General features: G+C 47.8%; 1 protein-coding gene across 9 annotated transcripts in view; it reads right to left on the reverse strand.

Moving 5' to 3' along the window:
- The window catches only part of znf536 (zinc finger protein 536), a 216,622-nt gene that overhangs the window by 126,056 nt on the left and 70,566 nt on the right, over positions 1-20,000 (reverse strand). For all 9 annotated transcript variants that reach the window (XM_086278038.1, XM_086274845.1, XM_086277255.1 and 6 more), the window contains one exon: positions 8,509-8,608. The gene's annotated coding sequence lies outside the window, so the exon portion shown is untranslated. The remainder of the gene's footprint in view (positions 1-8,508; positions 8,609-20,000) is intronic.

Raw genomic sequence — 20,000 nt, forward strand, 5'->3', positions numbered from 1 at the left:
GGCTTTTGTGGAAATTTGGAGGGGGGCCGTTTCCCTCCGTCTGCGCACGGGGAAGAAGCCGGGCGGCCCGCAGAGACGAGGAGACCCGCAGGTGAAAGCGAGTTCCCCGTCAGGCCGCTGCCCTCAAACTGCTCTGTGACAGACAGGAGGAGGTGGGGGCTGCACGCTCGGGTGGGGGGGTTTGAGTGACAGTGAGCGAGCAAGAAGCACAATGGCCGCTGTGACGGGCCGCCACGCCGCGTTTTACCAGCTGAATAAAGTAAAACTCTACAGGTTTCCAATACGTTCGATAAGCCGCTCTTACTCAGGGACAGTTCACAAACATCACTACTTGTTGTCTTTGATTCAGTCTCTGTTTTATGGACGCGCTGCTTCAGCTCCTCGCCGGGCGTGACGACCGTGCAGGCTGCTGCGAACGCGTTTAAACACAAAACATCAGCCTCCACCTTCCAGCAGGGAAACTACCTGTGCCAGTTTCAGAGTGACCTGTCGACGATCGGCCTTCAAACAGCTGGAAGCCACAGCTGTGTGCCACGGATGGTGTTTATAAACAATGTCTTTTTAATAAGAGTTTTTCCTTTATACACATAAACAAAAACAGAAGATTACAGGTGATCTGTACTTCTCGGAGATTTTGGTTGTACACTTAAAAAATATATAATGATAATTAAAATATTTCCCCAGATAACACAGTCCCTGCAAAATAATCCCACTCATTCCCACCCAGGTCACTGCCCTAGACCTGTACACTGTATTTCCACACCTGACAAAAGTGAATGCACCTGAAAAATTCTTATAGATTCTGAAATGCATGAAGGAAAGGATGCCACGTGCTTTGACATGTGAGTGAGTGTTTGATTTCTTCCAGTTTTAGACACGCCGTGAGGTCAGTGGGAGGGGCAGCGTCCCCCCACCTCAGTAGAATCGCCCTCCTGGCGTGCTGAGGATCTTTTAAAACGTGCCGTTCTGTATCCGTAATATTATTTTGTAGATTATTTTAGGACATTTTTAGGTTTGATTTACGAGCTGTGGAGTTTTATACATTATTATATTTATACTTTCTTTAAAATGTTCCAGATCACAGTAATAAGGTGCAGATGTATTTACAGTAATACAGTAAAAACAAAGCAGTCCTTTGTAAATTTACAGTGGAAATTTTTACAGTGCACAGCGGGGGCCCAATCATGGGCGCGAGCGGCTCGGAGACTCAAAGTCAAGTGGATCCATTGTGTCTCCGATAGTTTCACTTAACACTAGTTAGGTGAAATCAATGGGAAGTACAGGAGGAAATGAAGGAGGCTGTTAAGACGGCTTCTTTCATATAGTGCTTCTGTCTGGGAGCGTGAAGGGCTTTGATTTCTGTTTACTTTGTACTCGGGATATCGCAAGAAATTATCCCTCCCCTTAAGAGTCCCTGATCATCCAGTAGGTGGAAATAAAGCAGACTTGTTACACGCTCCCTCTCTCCCCCTCCTGTCGTCTTTATTGCGGTGATCAGTCGAACGCTCGCCTAACACGAGCCGTCTCTGGTTTCCACCTCCCGGGTTTTTCTACTCTGCTGCCACTGCTGATGTAGCGGAGGTTATGGTGTTAAACATGGAGCTGCTAAACGTTCCCCAAGGTAATAACAGTCGGTGTATGTACGGCGCCGTGCTCGCTCTACAGCAGCGGGAACTTTGTGCCAACTGTGGAAACGCAGAGAGGGAAGAAGTGACGGGTTCAAAGCAGCTTTTAGTCGCGTCGTCTGTTTAATTATACCTGCGATTCATATTTTTAAAACACACCTGTGAGTCTCTGTCAGCTGTCAGAGCGTTTGTAACGCCGGAGGAAGATCGGGGAGGTCGATCTGGCTCGGGAACAGCGTTAACGTGGATCTGTACGGGCAGAGCACGCACCCACACCTGCCTTATGTCACCTCCTCCAGCTCATGCTCCATGATCATCCCTCTGACCGGAGAGCCAGGAGATGAAAATGGATTCAGAGCCGATGGCTGTAGGGCAGGACTGTTCAACATTTTATACATGACCTCTCCTGTTCGTCATGTGACCACAGTGTAGATTGTTTTTATCTGGATGCTAGCCTTTTATTTCTTGGGATTGCATTTACGCTTCAAAAATCATAAAAGCTGCATTAGCATGATTCCACTGAGCACAGCTTGTAATTATCGTAAACTTTACTTCTGTACAAAGATGATTTTCTGCACTGATTCAGAAACCTTTGGAGATCCTGTCGGCTCCTGTGAGGGAAGCACAGAGATGCTAACTGCGTCGTCCCGGCAGGTCTGTCTATAGGGTGGAGTTACAGCATTTTGACCTCCTCAGATTCCATCTAACAATCACCATAAAACCATAAAGCGTGCTGAAAACGATTCGGCGTCCTTTTGTGGGCTTTAGAGAAGCGTGGCTGAAACGTGCCTCTGCGAGCATCCAGAGGAGGATGACGATGATAATGAGATTATTTATCTTCAGATTTCTCCAAGTAGTTTCTGCAAAACGTTACATTATTCCACTCTTCCTTCCTCCTCTTCCTCACCCTCCATGAGAAATGTGACTTGCTTAATAATGTGGAACAACCTCTTTAAGTAGGTTTCCTTTCAATTAAGATCATCCACCAAACTAATTAACAGCCCTGTCTCAGAGAGAAAGCAGCTATATGAAGACATATGAGAAATAAAAGAAGCACAAACTCAAATCTGAGCAGGCAGCTGACGGTACACGCCTGCTGGAGTGTAATGGACGGTGTGTTGTGTAGTAAATGTCGGGCGCGGGGCTTCAGATTCATCAGGTCGCTGAAATGATTCGACTAATCGATCTTGTTGGTGACTATTGGGTCTCTGAGCTGGGCAGGGATAGCTCAGTAGGTAAAGTGGTCGCCCCATGATCGGAAGGTCGGCGGTTCGAATCCACTTAACGGCTACCCTGAGGTACCCCTGAGCAAGGTACCGTCCCTACACACTGCTCCCCGGGCGCCTGCTTAGTGGGCTGCCCACTGCTTCACTGAGTGAATGGGTCAAATGCAGAGAAAAACAAGTAATTTCCCCATGGGGATCAATAAAGTATCCATTATTATTATTAAGCGGATGATGGGTTGGCTGAGTATCTTTCACATCGCCTCTGAAACACTGGCTGCTGACAGTCTGTGTTAGGAGGTCGGAGGGATGAGAGCGAGCTTTGTCCCTGTTTGGACCTTTTCTCATTCACACAGTCAGCAGTAGAAAACAACCGAGTGTGGGGTTAAAATAAGCACACTGAGCTGAGACAGACGTGCTCATCTGCCTTCTGATCAGAGCAAAGGTTTAAAAATGAAAACGGTGGAATAAAGAAGCACCAAATTCACATGAATCCAATCCCATGTTTCTGTAGGAACCCAAATCCAGGCCATGTCTAAGATTTCACAACGATTAGCAGGGAAGGATGAGCAGGGATATAGAGATGTACCAGAGCAGCATTAGCCATTAATCACCAAAGGTGGAGCGGCAGGGAGAGAGGGAGCCTTAAACACTGTCCTAGCATGACCCGGCCTGGGGCCGTGTGGTCCTCCAGGGGTCCGTCCACCTGTCGACACTCGGCACACACAGAACATGTGCTCCGTACCAGCTCATCGTCAAAATCGTTTCTGATATTTATGATGGAGCAGAGCGCAGAGTTTACATTTCTGACAGCTGGCGTTTAACTTCCTAATACTGCGTAATGCTACCCCTCTGCTTCTTCTACAGTGTTCATTTTGGTTCACTCTGCTTCTTTGTTCTGCACATCTCATCTTTTACCTGTAGTTTCAAATCTGGTTTCAGTATCTGTGGCTTACATGGGTCCCAGACGGAAAGAAGTAAAACATGAAGGCCTTCACAGATCACCTGTTTGGAATAATCAAAATCAACAATACAAACTACAAAACAGATGACAAAGCTTCATCCTTGTGTTCTCACCTCAAGCCTCATCTCCTTAGCTGAAGTCAGGGCTCTAGCACACCAATATCACTGATATTGTTGCAATTAATTATTGTCAGCAAATCAGACATCCAAGCCTCCGGACAGCTGACAACGAGCTGGCTAAACAACAGAGCCTAACGTTATGTCAGCTAATGTTAGGCTCAGGAGTCCAAACTTTCCAGCTGAAAAACTGTTTGATTACCTTCTCAGATCATATCAAAACTTATTCACTAAGAGTCCACCACTTCAAAGACAGTTTCACTTATGCCAGCTAACAGCACCTAACAGAGGCTAACAGTAGATAACAGTAACTAACAGCACCTAACAAAGGCTAACAGTAGCTAACAGCACATAACAGAGGCTAACAGCACATAACAGAGGCTAACCGTAGCTAACAGCACATAACAGAGGCTAACAGCACATAACAGAGGCTAACCGTAGCTAACAGCACATAACAGAGGCTAACAGCACATAACAGAGGCTAACCGTAGCTAACAGTAGCTAACAGTACATAACAGAGGCTAACAGCCCCTAACAGAGGCTAACAGCACCTAACAGAGGCTAACAGCACCTAACAGAGGCTAACAGCACATAACAGAGGCTAACAGTAGCTAACAGTAGCTAACAGTACATAACAGAGGCTAACAGCCCCTAACAGAGGCTAACAGCCCCTAACAGAGGCTAACAGCACCTAACAGAGGCTAACCATAGCTAACAGAGGCTAACAGTAGCCAACAGATGCTAACAGCCCCTAATAGAGGCCAACAGTAGCTAACAGAGGCCATCAGTAGCTAATGGGGGTTAACAGCAGTTCTTACGGACAGTAAAGTTCAGGATATCATCAACACCTCAGTACGGAGGTACATCTGGTAACCACTATTTCTCTTTTGCTCTTTTAGCGGGGTGTTTCCCTGCAGCTGATTTGTAGTCACCATCTTTATGAACTTCAGCAACTATTCACGTCACAAAAAAAAGCTATCATTAGCTAATGTAAAATTCTAGCTAATGCTATTATCTTTCTGAAATGGGTGTTTTTCTCCAGGTGCTCTGGGCTGATCAGAACACATGCTGGGTTCATGCTGTCCATGACATTTGTGCAGGACTAAAACCAATAAATAATAAGCACATGACTAAAAGTAAAAATACCAAACTATTCTTCAGAAACTGTGAGTGTGGCTGTGAGAGGAGGGTGCAGGGTCAGTCTCAGCCTGTCTGAGCAGATAAAAGTGGTTTTGCTCTTGTTTCCATGTGTGTGTGAGTGTGTGTGTAGCCTCATCTCACACACACAGATCACCGTGTTGGGAGGCAAAGTGAAACAGGGTGACCATAAAACCAAAATGGCCTTCACTTAGTGTTCCTGCACCTCCTCCCTCAGCCCGCTGCCTGCACCCATTCCTCTTTTTCTTTAATTTTTTTTATTTTTTTATTCTGTACTATGAATAAATTTACTCTGTCCCGGACATGAAAATGTCAAATACCTAAAATACACCTAGGCTAAATAGCATATTAATTTTTAATGCCTGCTCATCCTATGCTGCTATTCTCATATCAGGCCTGTCTGCCAACAGCTGTTGCTGGCTCTGTAGCTGGGAATTTATCATCCATCTAGCTAAAGGAGGGGACAGAGGGAGAGAATAAAAAAAGAGATGGGAGACATTGTTCGGGAGGCGAGGGGAGGGGGGAGGGACAGCTCTGTGTTTTCATGGATCCCTACCTGCATTTATATCACCCGCACCTCACAACTTTCTTCCTCTGATATACGAGTGGGATTCAATTACACTAATGCCAAACATAAATTGTTGGAGATTCGCTGCTTTTCCGCCTTTGCCGTGTGAGAAATAAGGAGCCGAGTGGTGACATTGACGCTGGAGGTAGTGACATTGGGGAGAGCGGCAGAGGGAGACGAGATGCACTGAAGCAATGTGCCAGTGTGGGTGTTGAATGCCACCCATGTGCGTTTTTAGGTGGCATGTGGTGGATGATTATCATAGATTATCACAATCCAGATTGTTACAAGTTCTGTCTGCGCACATAGCAGCAGTGTACTGTAGCTGTGTGACTGTGTGTGTGTGTGTGTGTGTGTGTGTGTGTGTTTTGGTTTAAGACTCGGGGCCTTTGGGGATAAGGCTATGGTGAGTGAATGACGAACAGTTGGAATGTGTGTGTGTGTCTTGTTCTTTTATCCTGACAGTGGGAGAAGTAAATACCGTACAGGAAGTGGAAAAGCTCCACGCTCAGGACATTTTGCTGCTGGCACACACATGCTACACTTGGCAGAGCAGCTCAGGTGTCTGCACAGGTATATCAGGTGTTTGAGCTTTTTCTTCATCTTTACTTTGGAAGCTAACCAGCGAGCGAGGTGGTCGTCATGTTAGTCAGCTGCCTCTCCTGGGAGCCTCTCGCTCGTCTTTAAGAATTCACTTTTATTTTCATAATTGCATACAAGCGCTCGCTGATACAGCAGCACGGGTCATATCTACTGACGTGTGTCAAAAGTAAAGATTTTAGACTTTTTAAAGGTTTCCCTGCATTATTAATTATCATTCTTATCAAACGTGATTAGAAAAATTATTGTTAAAAACCCTGTTGGGTGTTGGCTTCTACTGTCTCAGACTACAGTGCTGTCTGTCTGTTGTCTGTCTTTCTGTCTCTTGTCTGTCTCTTGTCTGTCTGTCTGTCTGTGTCTGTCTGTGGTCTGTCTGTCTCTGTTGTCTGTCTGTGGTCTGTCTGTGGTCTGTCTGTCAGTTGTCTGTCTGTTGTCTGTCTGTTGTCTGTCTCTGTTGTCTGTCTGTTGTCTCTCTGTCTGTCTGTCTGTCTGTTGTCTGTCTGTCTCTGTTGTCTGTCTGTCTGTTGTCTGTCTGTTGTCTGTCTATTGTCTCTGTTGTCTGTCTATTGTCTCTGTTGTCTATCTGTCTATTGTCTGTCTATTGTCTCTGTTGTCTGTCTGTCTATTGTCTGTCTATTGTCTCTGTTGTCTGTCTGTCTATCTGTTGTCTGTAGTCTGTCTGTTGTCTGTCTGTCTGTTGTCTGTCTGTCTGTTGTCTGTTGTCTGTAGTCTGTCTGTCTGTCTGTCTGTCTGTTGTCTGTCTGTCTGTTGTCTGTCTCTCTTGTCTGTCTGTCTGTCTGTTGTCTGTCTTTCTGTCTGTTGTCTGTCTGTTGTCTGTCTGTCTGTCTCTTGTCTGTCTTTGTTGTCTGTCTCTGTTGTCTGTCTGTGGTCTGTCTGTCAGTTGTCTGTCTGTTGTCTGTCTCTGTTGTCTGTCTGTTGTCTCTCTGTCTGTCTGTCTGTCGTCTGTCTGTCTATCTGTTGTCTGTAGTCTGTCTGTTGTCTGTCTGTCTGTTGTCTGTCTGTCTGTTGTCTGTAGTCTGTCTGTCTGTCTGTCTGTTGTCTGTAGTCTGTCTGTCTGTCGTCTGTCTGTCTGTTGTCTGTCTCTCTTGTCTGTCTGTCTGTTGTCTGTCTTTCTGTCTGTTGTCTGTCTTTCTGTCTCTTGTCTGTCTGTCTGTTGTCTGTCTGTCTGTGTCTGTCTGTTGTCTGTCTCTGTTGTCTGTCTGTCTGTTGTCTGTCTGTTGTCTGTCTGTTGTCTGTCTGTCTCTGTTGTCTGTCTGTCTGTCTCTTGTCTGTCTTTGTTGTCTGTCTGTTGTCTATCTGTCTGTTGTCTGTCTGTCTGTCTCTGTTGTCTGTCTGTTGTCTGTCTGTCTCTGTTGTCTGTCTGTTGTCTGGCTGTCTATGTTGTCTCTCTCTCTGTCTGTCTGTTGTCTGTCTGTTGTCTGGCTGTCTCTGTTGTCTGTCTGTCTGTCTCTTGTCTGTCTTTGTTGTCTGTCTGTTGTCTGTCTGTCTCTGTTGTCTGTCTGTCTGTCTGTCTCTTGTCTGTCTTTGTTGTCTGTCTGTGGTCTGTCTGTGGTCTGTCTGTCTGTTGTCTGTCTGTGTCTGTCTGTGGTCTGTCTCTGTTGTCTTTCTGTCTGTTGTCTGTCTGTCTGTTGTCTGTCTGTCGTCTGTCTGTTGTCTGTCCGTCTGTTGTCTGTCTGTCTGTTGTCTCTCTGTCTGTCTGTCTGTTGTCTGTCTGTTGTCTGTCTTTCTGTCTGTTGTCTGTCTTTCTGTCTGTTGTCTGTCTGTCTGTTGTCTGTCTCTGTTGTCTGTCTGTCTCTGTTGTCTGTCTGTTGTCTGTCTGTCTGTTGTCTGTGTGTCTGTTGTCTGTCTGTTGTCTGTGTGTCTGTCTGTTGTCTGTTGTGTGTCTGTCGTCTGTCTGTTGTCTGTCTGTCTGTTGTCTGTCTGTCTGTTGTCTGTGTGTCTGTTGTCTGTCTGTTGTCTGTGTGTCTGTCTGTTGTCTGTTGTGTGTCTGTCGTCTGTCTGTTGTCTGTGTGTCTGTTGTCTGTGTGTCTGTTGTCTGTCTGTCTGTTGTCTGTGTGTCTGTTGTCTGTCTGTCTGTTGTCTGTCTGTTGTCTGTCTGTCTTGCTGCTGACCCTGACTCCAGCAGGTAGACTCTGGATGTGCAGGTGGAGGGATTCACTCGTGCAGCAGTCGTGTTATTGAACCATGCGCGCGTACTTCCGTGACGGCAGAGCGTGACTGTGTGTGAACTCACCTTAATACACCACCTGCATACTGGTGTGCAATCTGTCTGTTAGGATGAAGAGGCCTCTGGCTGCCACTCCTCACTGACTACTGCTCACTGCGATGGCCACCTGCAGGGAGAAACAGAGGAGGTGATAATGAAATATAGACCTGAGGGATGAGAAGGAGCGCTGACAGCGATGTGGAGGAGGGGTCGATGTCAAGATGGAAATCTAACAAATTCAGTAAGCGCTGCTTCAGAGGTCAAGGGAACGCAGCAGAAAAAGGTTAAAGATGAAATCAAAGCTGGGGCGCTGCGGTGCCCGGAGGCGCAGCTGAAAATCTATCCCTCCAAGGCAAGGCCACCGCTGACGCGAGGCAGACAAGAAGCTAAATACTGCACGCCACTCGGGGATCTTTCATTTTCAACCGATCAATAAGGGCTTATATTTATCAGGGCCTCGGAGCAGCTGCCACGTCTGACAACCTCCACTTCATTTCTGCACTCCTTTTTTCCTGCAACTCCTCCTCTTCTCCTCCTCCTCCTCCTCCTCACCCTCACACGCTAAATTGAGACCCATCGACCATGAAAAGGGGCAGAGACCCTGGATTGCCATTAACCCCCCTTGTGTCACTAGGCTGCCTAACACACACACACACACACACACACACACACACACACACACACACACACACACACGCCCTGGAGATACAATCGTGCTCTGCCTCCCCCATCTTTGAAGAAACATGCCTTATCATTATGGCCTTGGCAGAGACACCAGCACCAGTGTCTTTTGTTTCTCAAGCTGCCCATGCCACCCAAACACACACACACACACACACACACACACACACACACCCCTCTCACTTTTCATTTCTCTACATCTGTTTTTCCCTCAAATTTACTTCAAATAAGAGCAAACGCCGGCTCTGGAACGCCTCCTATAAATCCGAGGAGCGTTACGAAGACGGGGTTTAGGGGTCTGAGTTAAAATAACTGGCTGTCTAATCATCTGCACAACAATATTTGCTGTGAGGCATTCTAAATAGATTATCGCTAGTCCATCTGTGTCATCATTGATTTATAAGGCATTAAGCTGCTCGGGGAAGAGATAGGGCCTCGCCTTCTCTGCTGTTAAAGGCGCTTCTTGTCAAAATCAGGGGCATGGCAACGGAACAACCGTGGCACCCGTCTAACCTCCCCTTTAATCGCGAGGCGAGAGGAAGTGAAAATAGGACGGGCGTATCTGTGTTTTTTCTTTTTTCTCCAAAAAGGGAAGTATGAATCCAAATTTTCAGCATCTCTTTTTGTTTGGCGATACAAAGAGACGGGAGGAGGGGAGGAAGTAGAGGGGGAAAGGAGAGAGAAACAAACACACACACACACAGAAAGAAAAAAAAACAAGGGACATCATTAACATATGAATGCTATATGCAAATGGTAGGGAGAGAGCAGATGTTGTTGCATTTAATTGACCTATATGTGAATTGTATCCAAACCTTTCAGTGTGTTTCTGGGCCCGCCGAGTACAGTTTTACTGGCTTTCGAGCACTCTGCAGACGAGCTGCGATTTTATCAGCGTTTAAACATCAAGAGGAAGACGACTGAACAGAAACCAAGGAAAACAACTTCTTCTGCTGTGTGTTTTGTGTCCCTAACAGGTGGGTGAGGGCAGAGACCGACTCTGTTTGAAGAGGCTCTGCAGATATCAGGGATTCCTTCCAGACTACCGAGTAGCCTCAGCTCAATAAGAGTCTGACCGACACACAACAAAAACTATTGATGTGATTCAAAAATCATATCATGATGACATCACAGAGCTCAGACCTGAGAGGTCAAATCTACAAATGTGTTTTTGATCGGGAGGTAAAATTAAAGAAACCGAACGTTTCAGCCACAGAGTCTCGTTTATTTATCGTTTATTCTTAAAGCTGTTCACAGGAAAATGTTTCTGTTCATCAACAAGCACACCGTTCTTCATCGCCATCGTCTTCATCACTCACTTTGTGCATTTGCAGCTGCAAACATCAATCTGACCACTCCCCCCCAACACACACACGGTTATAGACTAAATAGACTAAAGCAGGCAACAGTAGATAAAACAGTGTAAATCTGACACTGGAGCTTTATGGCTGTGGGAAGCAGACCCTCTATTGACTTTCCTCCACTGAGAGCCATAAAAACATTAATCATATTTTCCAGGAGTGGACTTACAGATATGTGCACACACGTTTACTGAAAGCTGCGTTTTTATGCTTCGTACTGTGAGGAGATGTTCCCGGGTAAGACCTGCTGTTTGGGTTTGCTGCATCATGCACAGCTTCGTTACTGTAATATTACAGATGCTGTACGCAGAATTACACACAGTGTAAATACCCAGTATGGCTGCTGCCGAACACACCACTGCGAGGCTCGTCTTTCTAAACTCTGCCTCGGAGCAGCTACATGATAGAATATATATATGATGATATTATACGCAGTGATACTTCCCTCCCACTGCGCTGGTGTCACATTTAATACCCACCAGCTTCTAAACCCAAACCTCTAAAGGCTGGATGGCTTTGGGAGACGTGACAGAGGGCATCGGTTCACGGTGGATTCAGTTATTTAGATAAACAATTAAATAAGAGATCTTTTTTTCTTTTTTACAACATTCCCACAGAAAAGAGACATTTTCCATGAATTGAGGGAAACTTTGTGTTTTATAATTGCAGCGCAGTCTGAGCCGGCACAATGTTTTCTGTAATTTTGCACTTTTATTTCTTACAGTTTAAATCAAAGATGGTTTCCTTACTTTACTTTAAACCTCGTTACACTGGCAGGAGGGGCTTTCACCGGTCCGGCCCACCTAAAACCAAAGTGGGCCATATGTGGCCCACGATGTCTCAGATCAATCCTGTCCTCGCAGGACGCTCACGCTGGCTTCCTGTCTGCAGCAATGAACGCCATCAAACAGGTCGGCCACGCTTCTATTCGTGGCGAGAAGTTTCACTGGTTACTAGCACGTTTGGCTGCGCTGGCTGTAGATGGGAGCTGAGTGAAAGAAATGACCAAGGAGCCCGTTCTGCCCTGTGACGGGGCTCAGACCACCGAGGCCTCTGCCTGCATGAATTACCGGCAGAGGCTCAGCGGTATCCAGTGACGAGCCGGCGTGTAACCTGCCAAGGCCCGCGGAGAAAGCCGACACATGTTCAGCCTCTCGGAGCTGCTCAAACTTGATTTCCTGCTGCAGGTGGAAACTCGAGCAGAGCGAGGAGGTGAGGGAGAGTCACGCCTTCCACACGGAGACGTCTGCCTGGGCGAGCCATGAAAAACACACATGCTATTTTCATCTGCGGCCTCCACCTTTCTTTTATTTTTCTATTTCCCTGCTCCTGCCTCCCTTTCTTCCCCTCTTGCACCAGCAGCCCCTCCCACTCTCCAAGCACACACACACAAATTCTTTGGAATGTCATTAAATTGCATTAAATAGCCTTTTGTCCAGGGGCAAGGACCACCCGATATATGATAATACATTAAGGCCCCAGTGCAGCAGCCACTGAGCCGAGACCATCTTAAGAACATGCACGTTGTGTGTGTGTGTGTGTGTGTGTGCGTGTGTGCGTGTGTGTGTGCGTGCCATGCTAAAGAGCGGACGGCAGCGTGTGGAGGAGAAAAAAGGTGGAGCAGGGAGGATGGAGGGAGAGGAGGTGGCTGGCTGCGCATGTGGCTCTCTAACAACTGTGACACATACTAATAGAAACATACCTAATAAATTACAAGCTTTCAGAGGCTGGCAAGCTGACATTTTCTCTGTGCGCGGGACAATTTCATATCTGCGGCGCAAAGTCGAGAGCCCGCTGGACCAAATTGCATCACACAGAGATGCCAGAGGATTAGCATAAAAATTAACACTTAAATTTCAGCTTATTGTCAAGCCGACTCCTGCACCGGCTGCCTCACAACAATCAATTCCTCTTAGAAATCTGATTAGATTCCATGACGCTTATTATCCCAGTCATGTCTGCATGCCCCACTTACTACACCGCTGGCATAGCAGAGCACGGCTGCCACCGGTGCCCGCACCATTTGTTTAAATGGAGTTAATTAGAGAATAAATCTAAAGGTGTGGCATTTCTTTGACACGCGATGCTTCATTCTCTGTCTGCTCGCCCGTTTCACGTCTTCGGTCGGTCCGCCCAAACTCCTCCAGTTCCTCGCCACGGCGGATGGTCAAACAGGAAGTGCGAGCGGTTATTGTTCACAGTTTCCCTCCCTTTCTAAAGAAGAATGAGCTCAGAATGGACGTATTTACATTACAATCTCGCTGATTTGCCTTATTTATAAATGCCACTGTGGTTTTCTCATCATTTCCACCCCCCCACACCCCCCGACTCCACTCCAAATGAACTTCACATTTTTTTAATGTTTACAGCAGCGGAGGAAAATTTTTTTTAAAAAAATTCTCATCTCATGAAGCTGTCGCAATGAAATATTTGTCAATATCCCTTTCTGTTGAAGCACATTGCACAAGTATGCACTAAAAGCAGCGCGCACATTGGGTGGCTTTGCAAAGACTCTTGATTGTTTAGACAAATGGCATTTCATCGCATCCAGATGTCTTTAAGCTGTGCTCAACCGCCATCGCTGCTCCGCGAGGCGCAGGCTGGATGTATACAAACATCTCCTCATAACTGCATTCCTCATCTGGGCCTGCGAGCGTCACGGCCTCGTCACCGGGCGCAGCTAGCATTTCATATTTCTGGTTTTTAAGGCCGTCTTCACTCAGGCCAGCGACAGAGGGGAGCGGGGTGCGCCCCGGCCGGGTCGGGCCTTATAACACGACGGCGCTACAAAGGGCCCGAATAAAGACGCCCACAGGGCTGAGAGAGGGAGCGAGGGGAGAGGGAGAAGGAACAAATCGTCTGATGTTCTAAGTGGATAACAACAGCTCCTGCTATGCAGCGGCGGAGGCGCAGAATAATTTAAACCAGCTCCCCGGCCGCCCCCCCTCCTCTCCTGGCCACCGCTCTATTCTTATGTTAACACGGCTAAAGCGGAGTGGGCCACCCAGCAGCACGGAGCAGAAACTTAAGTCCACACTTGAGGAAAAATAATCTCGCTGGCTCTCTGCGAGCACTGAAACTTCCACACGGAGCCGCGGCGCTCCGGACGGGAAGGCCGAGCACGCCCGTGCATTGAGAGCGTATTGCTTTCCAGGCCTGGAAGAATAATAAACGCGCTGCTTAACTCGGCTGTTTTGCCTCTCGGTTAATGCCAGGCGGCGGCGGCGGGGAGCGAGCTGGGGGGGTTCGTAAGTCTGTAAATGCAGAATAAACACGCTCTCTTTGTTGATCGTGGAGCTGCGTTGTGCTTTTTCTTTCTCGTCTTTGTCTGACGAGCTCGCTCCCTCCTCGAGCCGCCGTCGTGTTTGGTCTCCAAACAGCACATGTGAGGTGCACACCTCGCTGATATTTTATAGGTTCAAATCCCCGGGAATGGGAGGGGGGTGCTCATATTTTATACTGGCGGTTTATTTTAACGGGGGCTTGTAATTAACGCAGCATGTCCTCTATCTCCCAGTCATCTATGCCAAGGCCTTTATTTAAACAACTTTATTGTGAAATGTTTGCGTTCTCAGCGTTCGGCCGGGGCCCACACACAGAATATTATTTCATACTTCAAGGAGAGGGTAGGGGCTGGCGGAGGGGGGCTTGGAAGAGTTTACGCTCTGAGCAGTTATTGTTTTTGATTACAGCGAGACTCTTTTTAAAAAGGATCGGGCCCAGGGACCGAAGATGTGAGAAGCTGAGGGAGAACCTGTTTACAGAAGGAGTGTGCGAACCTGAAGCTGTGCTCGGGCCAAATGTACAATCTCAGCATGATTTATGGGAGTAAGATCAGAGTATTTATGTCCCGACGAGAGCACTTGTTTAATGCCACTGCTCGGGGGCTTCTTCCTGGAGAGCCTGTTTGTGTTCTTGTGGGGTTTAATGGAATCTGATGGGGAGATCGAGTGTTTACGTTTGGCCAAAATGACCCAGAGTTAGCACATCTACACATTTCTTACAGATCAGACCGGGAGATGCCGAGACCCGCGTGCGTCAGTATTGTAGGCCGTACAGAAAAAATGGCCGTCGTCACCGTGACGTCACCGCATCGGTTAACTGGTGGCTCTCTTCCACAGGGCGTCTTTTGTCCCAGGGAGGCCTGCAGGAACGAGTAGCCCGAACGCCTTCGTTCCCCTCCAGACGCCCAGGGTGGAGCCGTTCGCTCCTCCACAGCTTTCAAAACACGCCTCTTACGTCTAAATTCAGCCCTCCGCTCTTTGGAAACGTGGGTTTTGGCCGTGCGGCTCGAGTCCGTGCTTACCTTCTCGTGCACGTTTTATTTAAAGTGTTGCTCTTAAAAAAACAAACCTTAAAAGTGCATTAAGGCCCGTTCAGGTTCCATAATGGGTTTTAAAGTGAGAATGAAACCCATGTGATAACATACATTAAACACACAACAGTCTGGCTGAGCGTTAAAATATTTCTGATTCAATTCTTTGACCTTCATAAAACACTCACAGCAGATATTCTATTCATATCATCTAATAATAGAGCATCCATGCCTATAATACAATATCGTGCAGGCCTTGCAGTGCCAGTGCATTAGCATGCCTGCTGGCCAGCAGATCAGATGGATCACAGATTGCCTTGGGGATGCTAAGTTTAGTGTCTTCTGCTTTTAGCACGGCGAGGAGATTGACAGGAAAAACCTGCGAGAGAGAACGATTCACGACAAAGGTGGCGAGCGAGGAAAGCTGCTCGGCTGCTGCCTGCTGAGCCGCCGCCGAACACTCGGGCAAGTGGATTTCAAGAGAGAGTCGGAGCAACTGATGCTGTGGGCACCGCTGCGTGCGAAGACTGCACCGCGGCCGGCTCCACGCACACACTCGAGGACTGAAGGCTGAGAGACCCACTTCACTCGTCACACCTTAACCTTATTTCATCAGGCCAACGTGTCCGGCTTCGGGCTCGGAGCGGTGGTTGCTCGCTCACAGACTGCAGAGGTTACTCATGACTGTGTCATGACTTTGACTTTATTTGCATAAACAAGAAGAAAGATGGAGATGAAGAATGATCTGAGAACCTGTATCCTGCTGTCACGTGGAAAACATGTGCAGCTAAAGTGCTTCTGTTTCATGATCTTCCTCCCCCACCTCCTCCTCCCCTCCCCCACACAGAGAGGAGAGCCTATAAGGGGATAAAGTGAGATGTAGACACTTCTTTAGCCCAGCGGAGGCCAAACAGATCGAAGGCGGCGAGCACCTGGCTGCTGTCCTCTGCCTCCTTTTCCTTACCACCTTTCCTTCTCCTGTTCACTTACACTCATCGTCTCTGTTTCATTTCAAACGCGCACCTTTTTTGACCAAATCAAGCACTCGTCTGGCTGCGTGTGGATAAAAACAACCACAAAAGCTCACATAAATCCAGATTTTCTACCGCTGCGCTCTAAAACAAACAGCACAGAAGGAAAATTGCTGCGCTGCAGAAAAATGATCTGTTTTTTAAAGTTGCGCTGCTTCACCGACTGTTTAAAGGCACAACTTGCACACAAACACGTTCCCGAGAGCTCTCGAGCCCCTCGAGCCGGGGCGGTGGCCGCTCGCCGGAGCTCCATCGATCCTACCTGGATCCGCCAAACTCTCCACCATGTCATTCAAACCCTTTCAATTTTTAATCACCAGCTCAGAACCTGCACTGTCTAACACACACAGAGTGGCTGGTACACAAGTCCACACTCTTACCACCCACAGTACTTCAAACACTCTTATCCCTCCACACACACACACACACACACACACACACACACACACACACACACACACACACACACACACACTCTAAAGACAGATGCATGTAGGCAGGTTTCTGCAGACAATTCAAACACAGAGCCTGTTCTCCCAATGCCAGCTGACAAATAACATTAAATCAATGTGCACACTGAGCGTGTGCGTGCGTGCGTGCGTGCGTGCGTACGTGCGTGCGTGCGTGCGTGCGACATTAAGCCGTGTGTTATCACCTGGCCCCCGTCTTGTGCCCAGACTGTAGCCAGTTTTGACCTTGAGCGCCGCCATATTCATTACATCATTAAGTTACCTCTTCATTAACTTTTCATTGTTTATGGAGGAGGCTTTGGGAGGCAGGGTGGATGTGGGGTGAGGCGGGATGGATGGAGGGGGGTCTGATCCACAGCCCGGTTATCGGGGCCCTGCTCTTCCCTGACTTTGTGGCTGATTATTGGAGCAGGAAGAATGTGCAGCGCAGACCTCCGGTGATGAAGCCGACAACTGAAATTCCTGCTGCCTCTTTGTATTTATGTATTTTTCAGCAAACTGAGAAGATGCTGCTCTTCCACATTATGCAGGGCGGCAGAGAAGCCACCTCCTCCAGCTCATCCGGGGGAACCCTGAGACCTTCCCGGCTCACCCAGAGATGTCTCATGTGTCCTGGTTCTGACTCGGGGTCTCCCCCCAGTGGGACATGCATCCTAGTCAGATGCCCAAACCACCCAAACCGCCTCCTTTCGATGAGGAGGTGCAGCGCCTCGACTCCGAGCCTTTCTGGATGACCGACCTCCTCTCGAGGGACAGAGTCTCAGACGCACCTGTGATTAACGCACTGTCGAGCCGAGGTCATCATGTGTCAGGGTTACTGTCTTTTAATCCAAACTACCGTCTTCAGGAGGCGTTAGTGCTTAAACCTGGTAAGTCATGGTTGAGAACCATGGTGACAGGTAACACACCTGGGGCTCAGCAGGTAGAGCTGCTAAGCAGAAGCCTGGTGTTTCGATCCCCGGCTGCTCCAGCCTGCGTGCCAGACACCGAACTCTGGACGTGTTCATCGAGCGCGAACGTGTGAACGAGGCGCGAAGCCCTTTGAGTAGAAAAGCGGTACGACTGACGGTGAGATCTGATCAGTCCGATACATACGACTGGAGTAAGAACAGGCCCTCAGATATGAGCGGTCTCCACAGTGATTGTGTGCGATCTCGTACATCATCCATCCTGTATCTGAGCTCTGAGCATATTTGCGAGGGCTGGCCTCGTAGCCACCAGGCACTGTTGTGCTTCCACACCACTCGAGCTTTCTGTCATTAGCGATGCATCGCCCCGACAGCACACACAGATTGTGTTTAAAAAAAAAACTGTCCTTGCCAGCCGCCATCTACCATTGCAGGCCAATTATAAATGGCAACTCACTATACAGCACGCTCACACACTCCCCCTCTCACTTCCTCTGTTTAGCAGTGGTGTCTGGCCAGACTCCACTGCTTCTCTTCAATGACGGGGCTCGATGTCCCCTCGTGTTACAAGCTGCTGAACGCTTGTTAGTTCGCACTTTTTCACAGAGAGCTGGGGGGGGATTTACACCCAGAGCTTTTTCCAGATGTAAAGGAGGTGGGGCTCGGATTTCACCTGAGCCAAGCTCACGCCGACATTTCAAACGTGAACGCTGATGGAGTCCCACATTTAATGTGAGAGTGAATGAATAGTGGCATTGTAAAGCGCTATATAAATCCAATCCATTATCTTTATCTGCTGACATTGGAGGAGAGGTCAGAGGTCATATGTGATATGATATTTCTTTCTATATGTTGACAACACGCAGGACACGTGTAAGAGCGACCAAACAGAAGCTGCTTGTTGGAGGAAAGAAGCCGGAAGCTGTTCTCCCATTGGCTCATTGGCTCATCCCTCCTCCCCGCCACGCTCTCTCTGTCTCACCTGTGTTCCAATCAAATTACCTGGAAATGGTGTCTTATAACCGGGTACCATCTCTGAGACTCTGTGACTTGCAACTGAAATTAAACAAACAGCTTAGAAGCGATTAGGAAACTTCCTCTGCGAGCCAGATGTTTGCGGTAAATGGCGGCGCAGCACCGGAGCGTGACGCAGAGGAAAACACGAGCCCTTGTTCTCTACTCCACCGGAGCCGCAGGTACGAAGCGACTCGAATGCTGTTTTAGGCTCTGACTATTAGGAAAGTGGAAGATTGCATCAGCAATGCGTGCGTGCATGCATACCACACACAGTCTCTGATGATTTTATCTTGCAGGTCTTGTTTTCCAGCAAAGTGAGCTGCACTTTTCAAAAAACTGTGTGCAAATACAGCAGGTCACTCGTTCTTCTTCTGGTTTATAGAGTCAGCAAATAAGTGGAAACCACAACTGAAAGGACAGATAAGCAAAAAAAAGTTCCTCTGTTTACTTTCATTTTCCCTCGCCTTTAAATCGTTTTTATCTCCTTCTGTTGTCTTCTACAAGATTACACTTATCTCTGTGTGCGAGACCTGGTTCGCTTACAGTCAGGGTTTACGTGATCTGAAACGACAGCTTATCGGCGGCAGCAATCGAACACACGCAAAGCTCTCATAATGATGATGAAAATATTACATCTCTCCATCGAATACAGGGAAAAGTCGTACACTGGGCCAACCTGACCGTAGAAAAGCTCTCACTAAATTTAGCAGCTCGTTGGAATTAAACCTTTTTAAATGAACTTTGGAAACTTGGAAAACCGAGTTTAATATTCAAAACAACTTGTTTTAATCATTTTATTCATTCAGGAGAAAATAAAGTGAAACCCTGTGAAGCACACGTCTGATCTCTGATGGCGGCTACAGTCTGAGGCTCTGTTTCTCTTACCTCTTGTAACGCGATATAATAATCGTAATAATCATTCTTTGACATTCTTATTTGAGTCTCTCATGGAGGCGAACCTGCGCGTTTACAGGTCAGCCTCCATCACCTGAACCCTCACCTGTCACACCTGTGACTGGAAGAACTAAACTGTGGACAGAAGCAGCGATATCTCCGAGCCAGCTCAGACGGCTGGAGAGAGCGGTCAGGGCGTGAGCAGCCCGGAGGAGACATCCTCCAACTCCTCTGAGAACACCTCAGCATCCTCTCCAGGAGGAACATCTGGAACACCCCGGTTCTGTCACCAACATCAAACCTAAAGTTCTACTTTAAAGACACAGCGATCCCAACAAGAACCGACTGAGTTCAGGACTCTTCGTAAACGCTAAACGAATCACCGTAAAGTCGTGCACAGAGCTGTTCACAGAGGCGCTTCAGCAGAGATCTGAGCTGCGTCTGTCTGACAGCTAACATCCAACCTGTTCTCTTCTCCGTCACAGAGCCTGTCGTGTCTGCCTCAAAGCACTACTGTCAAGCTGACGTGTGATTAAGACACTTTAACCTCCTTCCTCGTGTAGCCTCGTGGCTGTCTCCGCACAGTTCATGTTGAACATGTCTGGGCTGTTGGGATGTTGGGACTGGGATGTACGATTTATTCTCCGCTCTGCAGGTCCGTGTGAGAGTCAATGGTCATTTTGCCTGTGATCAACAACCTGATCCAGAACAGCGATGAACCTTTTTGGTTTCAGGTTTTGGGTAAAAAGCAAAGTCTTTGATTTACCAGTCGATCCACGCCTCCCCCCTCAGCTCTGGGTACTGACCGAAAGAATGAGGGTGCAGATACAAGCGGCATAAAT

The sequence above is a fragment of the Aulonocara sp. 'chitande type north' Nkhata Bay genome, linkage group LG1 (genome assembly GCF_057382095.1).
Source record: "Aulonocara sp. 'chitande type north' Nkhata Bay isolate Kocher_YH1m ecotype deep benthic linkage group LG1, A_spYH_male_GT1.1, whole genome shotgun sequence".
Lineage (NCBI taxonomy): Eukaryota > Metazoa > Chordata > Actinopteri > Cichliformes > Cichlidae > Aulonocara > Aulonocara sp. 'chitande type north' Nkhata Bay.